An 11222-nucleotide genomic window follows, 5' to 3' on the forward strand; every position below is an offset into this window, starting at 1 on the left:
CAGGTCCTGGGAGATGGTAATGCCCAGGAACTTAAAGGACTCCACAGAGTTCACCAGAGTGCCTCCCAGCATGATGGGAGGGGGAGGGGCTGCTTTCTTCTGGAAGTCCACCACCATCTCCACTGTCTTTTGGGCATTTAGCTCCAGATTGTTGCTGCTGTACCACCTGCGCAGCCGCTCCATCTCCCTCCTGTAGGCCGACTCGTCCTCCTTGGAGATCAGGCCCACCAAGGTGGTGTCGTCGGCGAACTTGAGGAGCTTGACCGACGGGTGGAGGGAAACACAGCTGTTGGTGTACAGGGAGAACAGTAGAGGGGACAGGACACAGCCCTGCGGGGAACCGGTGCTGGTGGACCTGGAGCTGGAAATGCTCTTCCCCAGCTTCACACGCTGAGACCTGTTGGTAAGAAAATCCGTAATCCACCTGCAGGTGGAGGCAGGCACTTGCAGCAGGGACAGCTGGTGCTCCAGGATAGATGGTTGGATAGTGTTGAAGGCCGAACTGAAGTCGACAAACAGGATCCTGGCATAGTTGCCGGCGGTGTCCAGATGGTGTAGGGCGTAATGCAGAGCCATGTTCACGGCGTCCTCCGTGGAACGATTTGCTCTATACGCGAACTGCAGCGGGTCCAGCACAGGATCGGTGATGCGCTTCAGATGAGCCAGGACAAGGCGCTCCAGTACCTTCATGACCACAGAGGTCAGGGCGACGGGTCTGTAGTCATTAAGGCCTGTGACCTTGGCCTTCTTGGGGACGGGGATGATGGTTGAGGCCTTGAAGCATGCTGGGACATGACACAGCTCCAGTGAGGCGTTGAAGATGTTGGTGAACACCGGGGCGAGCTGGTCAGCGCAGTACTTCAGGACGGAGGGGGAGACAGAATCCGGGCCGGGCGCCTTCCGGGGATTCTGGCTCTCGAGCAGCAGTTTCGCCTCTCTCTCCGTGACAGAAAGAGGGGGTGAGGGGGGGAAGGAGGGGGGCCCACTAGGGTACGGGGGTAGTGGTTGTGGCTGGGGGGGTGTAGGGAGAGGGCGGGAGGGAACCTCTCTCTCAAATCTGCAATAGAACTCATTGAGCTCGTTCGCCAGGGGGAGATTGTCGGACGCTTGTGGCGACTTTGGCTTATAGTTTGTGATGGTCTTGAGGCCTTTCCAGACCGAGGAGGAGTTCCCCTCAGAGAGCTGCTGCTGCAGCTTCTCTGAAAAGCGATGTTTCGCCTCCCTCACTGCTTTGGCAAACCTGTACTTGGCTTGCCTGAACAAAGCCACGGCACCGCTGCGCCCGGCCACCTCCTTTTCTGACCTCAGCCTCCTGAGATGGGCTGAAAACCAGGGCTTGTCGTTGTTGTAGATCTTCCTGAAGCGGAGAGGAACGCACACTTCCTCACCGAGGCTGATGAATGATGTCACAGTGTCAGTGTATTCATCCAGATTGTTTCCAGCCTCAGGCCCCGCCCACTCAACAAGGTCCTGGTCACAGCCAGCATTCTCCAGCCAGGCACAGAGTCTCTCCTTTGCCACACTGGACCACACTCTGAAACTCCTCACTACAGGTTTTGATATTTTTAATCTCTGCCTGTAGCGAGGGATCAGATGGATGAGATGGTGATCTCCTTTGCCCAGCGCAGCCCGGGGGACAGAATGGTATGCCTGCCGAATAGTGCAATAACAGTGATCAAGAATGTTCGTGTCCCTGGTAGCGCATGTTACTTGCTGTCTGTATTTGGGGAGAGCCCGGCTAAGATGAGCCTGGTTGGGGATGAACGAGGGGAAATAATAATATTGCAGATACAAATTCACTATCTCTAAGTATTTATTTACTGATTCCTATTGGCCAACAATACCTGCGCCTTAGGCGTAACTGTAGCTCCACCATAGACTTTGAATCTAAAGCTACAGATCTTACTAACCGCTTCATAGAAAGAGGCTATAACCAAGTGAACCTAGACGTAGCATATAATAGAGCTCTACATAGAGACAGAACGTCCCTACTCATAAAAAAGCCCAAACAGACACCCACTCGGCTCTGTTTCTCAACGCAATATTATCCAGTGGCAGGGTTAATTAAGAATGCTTTCCTAAAACATTGGCACGTCCTAAAAAGTGATCCCAAACTTGCTAACATGTGTACTGATCCTCCTCTCTTCTCTTTCAGACGATCCAGAAGCCTCAGAGACCGTCTTCTCCACTCGGACATGAATACACCCCCCCCTCCCCCACCTGGCTCCCTAATCCCCCACAGGGTTTCTATAAATGTGGTAACTGCGCTCAATGCTTTAATTCATCTAATACTATTTTTTTTTACCATCCATGTACTGGTAAAAAATACAAAATATCCTCATTTATAAATTGTAACTCAACCCATGTGGTCTATACGCTCAAATGTCCCTGTGGACTAGCATATATTGGCCAAACCAAGAGACCACTTAAACTCCGTATAGGTGAGCACAAAACTGCTATTCGCACTAACAACCCAGAATATGCCATGGCCAGACACTATAAATGAGCAAATCATGGCTCCCCAGCATCCCTGAAATTCTGGGGAATAGAAAAAATGTCAGCCTCATCACGGGGTGGTGACATAATTAACAAACTGCTTCACAGAGAAGCACTGTGGATCCACAACCGTGACACATTAGAACCCAATGGTCTAAATGAAGAACTGAGCCTTTCATGCTTTCTATAGACAGTCCCTGAGGCTTCCTGACATGTTTTTGTGTGCTTTTTACTCTTGAGAGTGTTTCCCCATTTTTTGTGTCTTAACTATTTAAACATCTGTCAAAAATGTTTTTGCATTGGCCTAATACTGTTTGGCCCTTATCTCTATATGTACACTGTTTTAAACTTACCTTATCATGGCATTATATGGCTACACTATTTTGTATATCCTGTAATATGTTAAATGGTCCATATGCCCAGAGCTAACTCTAATCATCACTGATTGTCGCAACCTTGAGACTGTGACGTGTAGTACTAGGTAATTACCACTAAAAAGAGGGCCATCCACCATTGGTTTATTGAGAGCACAGCCCATGCTCACCTCTGTGTATATATATGTCTACCTAGATGCTGCCACCAATTTTACTTGCACTGTAAGAATAAAAGGCTTAAATTGTGCAATAGGCTATATCACACATAATCGCAGCAGATGCAATCAGGTTCTGAATAAAATAAAAATGCAATATGGTCTGCAAAAAGTAGTATTGCCGTGGCAATACTGGCAATAATAGTGGTGGCGGTCATGCCCTATTGCATATTGAATGCAGCCTCTCTAACATTCTGCCTCTGGATGAGTGTTTTAAGACTCCGCAAAGAGTTCACTCTTGTCTAGGATTTACTTTATTATTTGCGATAACGTTTCGATCTCACAGGATCTTAATCAGGTCAGATGTACGCTGACCTGATGAAGAACCATAAATCTTCTTCCACACATTGACCTACAGATATATGAGACCATTATTCACATGTTGTCTGGCACAGAAATGGACGCCAGAGAGAACACGTGTCCTCATATGAGCCTGAGTGTGTTTGGGACGTGGCAGACTGGGAGAATATGGAGAATTTCTCTTTATTCACTCTGTTGTTACAAATACATCATCACTCTGTGTGTGTGTGTGTGTGTGTGTGTGTGTGTGTGTGTGTGTGTGTGTGTGTGTGTGTGTGTGTGTGTGTGTGTGTGTGTGTGTGTGTGTGTGTGTGTGTGTGTGCGTGCGTGCGTGCGTGCGTGCGTGCGTGCGTGTGTGTATGTTTCTGGATCTGTTCTTGTGAATGACATAGACTAGAGAGAAAGAGACAGACAGACAGACAGACAGACAGACAGACAGACAGACAGACTGTATAACTAGCCTATAACTGTATAGAGCTATAGGCTAGTAAGGCAGGATGTGGTGGATAGGAGTGATGCCAAGAATGATAATAGAGTGCAGCTGCATGAAAGGCCATTACTTCAACAATTACTCAGTCACATGAAAACACCCAAAAGAGCACACATGAAACTGCTGTCTGAGCTGAAAGACACGCACGCACATACACACACATTTAGATTTATTTATGTAGATTTTCGATTTAAGACATGAATTGTGTCAAAAATCCAAATATATGAGTCAAAATACAATGCAAGCTCACACTATTGTCCATATGCTACACCGCAAGCAGGCTACCAAAACAATTATGGATGTAAGTTTTCTGTATCAATTCCATATGAATATGATTAATATGAATGATGGAACAGAACAGTATTTTACTGTTGTATTGTTTTTCCCCCTTGTAACTGTCCCAGATGGAGAGACAGTGGTTTCAGTTATAATTATAAATATGTTTTGTTTATGTAAAGTTCATGTACACACTGGGTTAAAAAGATTCATTTAATTAAGAATAAATAGTACTAAAAGCTACAATAAATATATTAAAAGGGTTTATATAGTACAACAGTTAAGGTAAAAATGCTGTGCCCATTGTTTAGAGGGTTACGGTAAATTGGGCAGAGTCACATGGTCAGAGTGAAGCTTGTCAATCAAGTCAGATGCAAGCAGAGCTGACACCGAGAGGTCACGTCTATGAGAAACTCCAGAGAGAATAATATTGCCAAAGTTCTGCACATGGTTCAAGAGGCGCACACGGTAAATGCTTATTGTAGTTGTGCCTTTCATTGATTTGTGATGTATCTGTGTATGTGTGTTATGAAAATGTGCAAATGTAAACTTGTTGAGAGACTTCAGTGTAACATGCCAATAATTGGATGCACCTGTGTGGACTTGATAATCAAGAGGACTTTACAATGACTGTGGACTCAATAACCTTAAACAAAAGTATGTTTATTCTTTTCATACTTTTCACGGTGTCTTGTGGTGTTTACTATTGGAGGAGTTTGGAGAGTTGTGGAAATAAAATACCAGAAAAGACATCTGTATGAGGCGTGGACATTTGTTGAACCTGGGGCAGCTACACCCCTTTTATTTTGCCTGTCTAACAATTTGTATTCCTCGCATACACAATGCACATGCCCTTAGATGCCAAATATCAGAGCAATCTTACAATAAATGCAGGGCATCTCTGTATACGCACATACAGTACTAGGCTACGTATGTACGTCTGTAATCCACGTATCTCAAGAACCGTTCGACCGCGTGCCATACACCCTCTATTTACAATGCCTAATGCCACTTGTATAGACCCCTTAACAGACGACGTCATACTGGCTGCGTGCAGCCAGTATGCGCGCAACGAAACCCATTATATCAGGTCTCGTTAGGACGCGTCTCACTAGCCAACACACACAAGAGGGGGTTGGGGTGTGCTGAAACCAGTGCACCCCGAAACAGGTTGGGGAATTGATTGCGTGAAACAATCACCTGTGCGTCCAGGCTCAATGTTAGTAAACAAATAATTGGTCTATGCAAATGACAAATCTGTATGAGAACTCAATAAATAGCTTGATGAATCAATTAATCAATTGGGGGAAAAAAATACAATTTCATTATGATTTTTTGTTTTAATTAATCAATAGATCAGAACTGGGCAGGCCAATCCCCCCTATAAAATCGCCACTGCGAGGGAGCGCAGTGCCCGGCATCGAGTCGGTTGGACAGGCGGTTGTCCAGAAGGCTCTGGCCGTGGCCCAAATGTGCCAATTGACTACCCCAGCCTAAGCTTTTTTTTGGGCAAATTCCCCACACCTGCCATTTGATTACATAGTCAGTCTCCTTTCCACACTCAGGCATTCTCCACACATTCTCCACAGACATTTACCACCACACAAGGACTCTCCAGAACCACCGATCCCCCCTATATGGCAATATACTGATAACATCAGGGATCTCCATATATGGACATAAAAGGGTCAAGGACACACAGATATAGAGATCTCCCTAAATGGGCATAAAATGGACACAGGCAGACAGACAGATACAGAGATCTCCATATATGGGCACAAAAGGGACAGACAGGCGGTTACAACGGATGGGGTTACAGTGGGTTAGCCAATCGATCTGAACTTGCACACGGGCATTGACCATTGGCATATAAAGGGAGCAAAGAAGTCAAGTTCACTTTTTTTCCACTGTTCCCAAATTTAAGCTCTTTATTTGCATTTCTGTGAACTCACACATCACAAACTAGGTTGGCTTTGATGGAGCCAGGGCAGGTGTTTCTAATTGTCTAATTGTGCTCTCCTGTTTATAGTAGCATGCTTTGCCTGGGTTCAGGTATACACGCACACACGCCCACTGCCAGAGACAGACATAACTGGCTCAATGGTGTAAAGTTATAAAGGACTTTGATTTAAACACATCGCAAGCAAGTGCAATAGACACATGGCTGGGCTACATGTAGCCTAATACAGACTTGGTGCAACAATATCTAGTGTGTGAATAGGGCACAGAATTGTGTCAGAAACAAACCACAATATGGAAGATCTGTCCGATTTTCTATATTCCATCCTGATTGGCTAAGGTTGGCTTCCAAAGTTTGCAGGACTGGTCCGTTTTGAACAAAATGCCTCAAATCATGAACGCAGCTTGCAATGGACCCTTCGCTAAGCCCCACCCACTCCACTCTGTGACTGGTGGTGCGAAGTTAGTCACACCCAGGCCTGGCAAGCTCTGCTTCTCACCCATTGACTTGCATGTTAAATGACGGCTTTTCCCCTTAAAAATAATCGATCATTTCAGGAGCAAGAGCTTCAAAATCTCTTCTAAATCTAGTCAGCAAGGCCTGCAGTAGGCTATGCACTGGGAAAATGTGCATGACATTATTTCAATAATCTAAAAACAGGGAGTAATAGCCATGGATACACGACGGTCGACTACCATGACCGTCATGGATGAACTTCAACCTGATGTTTGCACTTTCTCCGTTTACATCTACATAAACGTTCATATTTCAAATGTAAAGTGCCTATCCCATGGCCACGGATGTTACATTTATGTACAGGCTCTCAGAAGTAGGCCTACCCGTATGATCCGTATTGTTCAATAAAAAGCATTTTAATCTGATCGGTGGCCATTTTCTCCAGGATAAAATGCTTTTTATTGAACAATACAGAATATACGGGTACGTGCATAACATCCGTGGCCATGGAGTAAGCACTTTATATTTGAGATCGGAACGTTTATATAGATGTAGGGACAGTAAATGAGAAAGTGCAAACAGCAGGTTGAAGTTGATCCATGACTGTAACAGGAGTTTTCATGTACCGCAGGGTAAGACTACAGTAGCAGTTAATAAATAGACAAACAAATGAATTAATATACTTTAACGTGCGGAATCCGAAACAGGCAGCGCTGTGTTGTGATTACGATGGTTAGTAGCCTATTTGACACCACCTGGGCGAGTGAGAGTCGTGTAACTTTCCCGACGTTAAGCTGTTTATGTGTTGTTAACACAGCCATGCAGCCTTGCAGTTTAAGCGCAGATTTCAGCTTGGGAAAAGAACCCTCCAACGGTTTTGGGTACGTGGAATCTGTTGCTGGTTCATAGTCACCATTGCGTGGTATTCCTATTCTTGCTATTATGTTGCAAATGATTGTGTGTGTGTGTGTGCGGGCGAAATAACATTGACAGCTATGGCAGGTGACGAAAGCTTGCCAGACCTATGCCAGGCTAACAACGGTTGCTAAGCTGGCATTGGACAATCGCTTTTGGGGTGGGGTTTAGCGAAGGGTCCAATCCATGAAATTTCACACGCACATTCCCACTAGGCCGAGGAAGAAATGCCACTTGAATTTTTTCAAATCAGCCTCATGGTGGCGCTATAACAGGCCGATTTGCGTTTTTAACTATAACTGCACCGATCTGCATGAACTTTGCAAGCACACTCCCTAGAGGCTAAGGAAAAGCATCTGCCCTGCATTTTTCACATTTGCCTTTTATAGCGCCAACTCCAGGAGGCCGACTTATGTAAAACATTTTTTTTTATATTAAGCCTTCAGATTTTATCCAAATTTCACACCAATCGGTACACATAATCTCTATAGTCATGTGATCAAGATGGATCTGTTTAATTTTTCATATTCCATCCTGATTGGCTAACATTGACATTGATCTAAAGTTTGCAGGAGTGGCCCGTTTTGAACAAAATGCCGCAAATCATGAACGCAGCGTCGATTGCGGTGGAACTTTGCACGCACATTCGCACTACGTTGAAGAACAAATGCCACCCTTTTAACATTTAACAGCCCTATTATAGCACCACCAGGAGGCACTTTTCTTTTTTTATATTACTACTACAAATTTTGTCCAAACATCATGCAAATCGGTACACATTATCTCTACAGTCAAGTGATCAAGATGGTTCCGTCCGATTTTTTATATTCCATCCTGATTGGTGAATTCCAAACATTGTTGGCCCACAATGACCTACCTGACCTGGCCCTGAGGAGCACTTTTTCTAGTTTTCCTTTGAATTTGAATTTCAGCTGCGGAGCTCTGAATCGGTCTTGAGAGATTACCAATTGGTTAGTCTCGCTAGCCAGACCCCACAGAAAATGAAAAACAGCGACCTCTGCTGTTTGTGATCATTGTCTGTGGGGTCTGGCCGGAGGCAAATGGAAGCCTAGTGCGCAGGGAAACACCGGTTTCATGTCTGCCTATAGCGCATCACTTCCGGTTGGTGCGACCATGTTTTCATTCCCACTAACAATATTTCTACACGGAACACTAACACCACTTCTCCCAGAGAACATGGATGGTTTTGGTTATAAGCCCACTTGTTTCTATGATGAAAGAGTAATTTAAAATGTGAATATCTTTCCGTGGTTTTGTCCGCTCCGAGGACGCTATTGTTAAATTAGTTTCGGCTAGTTTCGAGGGGGGGAGGGTGGATCATGGTGGATGGACACGTGAATCCCGCCCACTACATTTGATTGGGTAAAGCGCGGCCCACTTCCTGATCTGAAGGCACGCCCACTTGTATCCAATGAGCACTGGTTAGGACGAACCGCTCCGACAGATTCCACCGCAGGTCGGAATCTGTTCTTGAGAGATTACCAATTGGTAGACTTTTATACAGTTAGGTGACTGTTCTCACACATATTTCTCCCCAGTGTATCTTAAAATGAATTTAAGCTGATTTGAAACTTTTCCCCAAATTCAAGCCGTTTATCATTTTTGCCACAGGCTACGGGATCTGTAATGCTGGTTGCACTCCCAACTAAGTCAAGTCTGACATAGTTTGGGTGTGCACAATGGTCTATTTCTCTATATTTAGACCTGAGGCCGATTCTAAAAACACCTTCTAAATCCTGACCTAAGTTTTCTGAAAAACTTCAAATATGTATTCAAAGATTACAACAAATGTATGTTGCTAAATACTGTACATAGAAACAAGAACCCCAAAAGGGGTTCCCGTCCTGAAAGGTATAGTTACAAATTGGGGTTCCCGTCCAAAATGGGTTTTGTGTAGAGACTGAACTTTTAGTTGATGTTAATGTTAAGCACATCAGGGAATACACATTAATATACATTTCTATATTGGTTCAATTGTTTTTGCATTTCTTTTTAAAATTCAATTGCCCCAGGGGCTTGTTTCCATTGTACTCAATTCATCAGTGATACCACATGAACCTTAGTGTCCCTATTCTGGGGTGAACATTTGGTGAAAATAGCTGATCTACAAGCTGACAACGCGTCGATCGGCACTAAGATATTTAGTAGGGAAAACAGGAGGGAATCTAGTGTAGACCCCTGGTGGACTCTGGTCAAATAAGTATTCAGGCTTGAAGTGGTTAATTTAAATGTGAAAGCAAAGCCGTATACGTAGATTACTGTCACTTAGAGGTGTGAACATGCCTCCAACTTCATATTTTGCTGCCCCATGTTCGATAAGTCATACACCCTTGTCTGTTCTTATGCAACTCTGGACTCTGAGGTTCTATTATTCTCTGAGGAGGTATGTCCTGCTCTTTAACCAAGCCCCAGGCGCCCTCTTGAGGCAAAAACATGCTATAACATCTTTTCTCTTTTAAGTCCTCCCCTGCTGTTTAAAACTTAATCATTCATGTCTCCAGCAAAAAAAATAAAACATTTAAAAAAATCATTACTAAGTTTTGAAGTACAGACACAGAATTATTTTAATGTAGTGTGGACCTTGACTAACCTTGAGTAGTACGGGTGAATATGAACAGTCAATCCACATTGAATAATGAGAAATATACGGTCTACAACCCAGTAAAAGTTTATATATTCTTTTTCCCCCCGTAAATTGTACCTAGTGTGTGTGTGTCATTTGCACCAGTGGATCTCAAAGTGGGGTCCTTGGGGGGACCCCTAGGGGTTTAGCCTACATTATATATTATTGATGTCCTCTCCTTTAAATACACTTCCCCATCTACAATGTTCAAAACACACTTAAACGTGTTTATGCTAGAAACGCCAGCAACGTGACAAGGCTGTGACTATTCTGGTGTGACTTGTATCTGGTGGTCAAGAAGAGTTTAGAAATGCTCTGAACAATGGAAATTCTGTTGCATATATTGTAAATAACAAAAGGTTAGACAGCACCCCACGCCATCCCCTTGCTTGTTCACACAGTGCAGTCTGGCTGCATAGCATGTTGTTAGGCCTCTACACACAGCTCCTTGAGGTGAGATTAGAGCAGACCTCGTTGGCAGACAGGCCAGATTGCTGTCCTGCAAAGGGTCCTATAGTTTGAAGGGTGCAGTTTAAGATTAAACGGCCGTCCACTCCAAGACTGATAACTATAATGATGTGAGCATCCACCTGATGAACAATAACATTCTGAAAACCTGCTGAACGTGACACTCTGTAAATGCAGATAGATTTTTTATGGCTGCCTGTCAGTGTTTCTATCCTTAATCAAATTGCTCTGAAAGTGATCTCAATGACATTGTTCACCACTCATTACAGTGGTGTGGACTCAGCCATAAACCTGGGGACCACTGTTGTGTTGGCTGGGGCTTTGTTTCATACATGAAACTTATTGAGCTGATCCTCTTCTGTAGTAGTTAAGCTTGAAGTACTTTTGGAATTGAAGCACAAGGATCCTCAAATGAACACTGATAATAATAATAATGTATTTAATTCCAGTGTCCTCACATCACACAAATAACAGCTGTGGTTTACGTTTTTACAAAAGAACAGAACAGAACAGAATTTCCAGCATTACTGAATGCATGTAAGGGGCCACATACAATAGCTTCAATAACATTCATATTACCACCAAATATAGAATATTTTCTATCACTACCACTATAATAACAAAAACA

This window comes from Gymnoscopelus microlampas, assembly GCF_963454915.1.
Source record: "Gymnoscopelus microlampas genome assembly, chromosome: 7".
Taxonomy (NCBI): domain Eukaryota; kingdom Metazoa; phylum Chordata; class Actinopteri; order Myctophiformes; family Myctophidae; genus Gymnoscopelus; species Gymnoscopelus microlampas.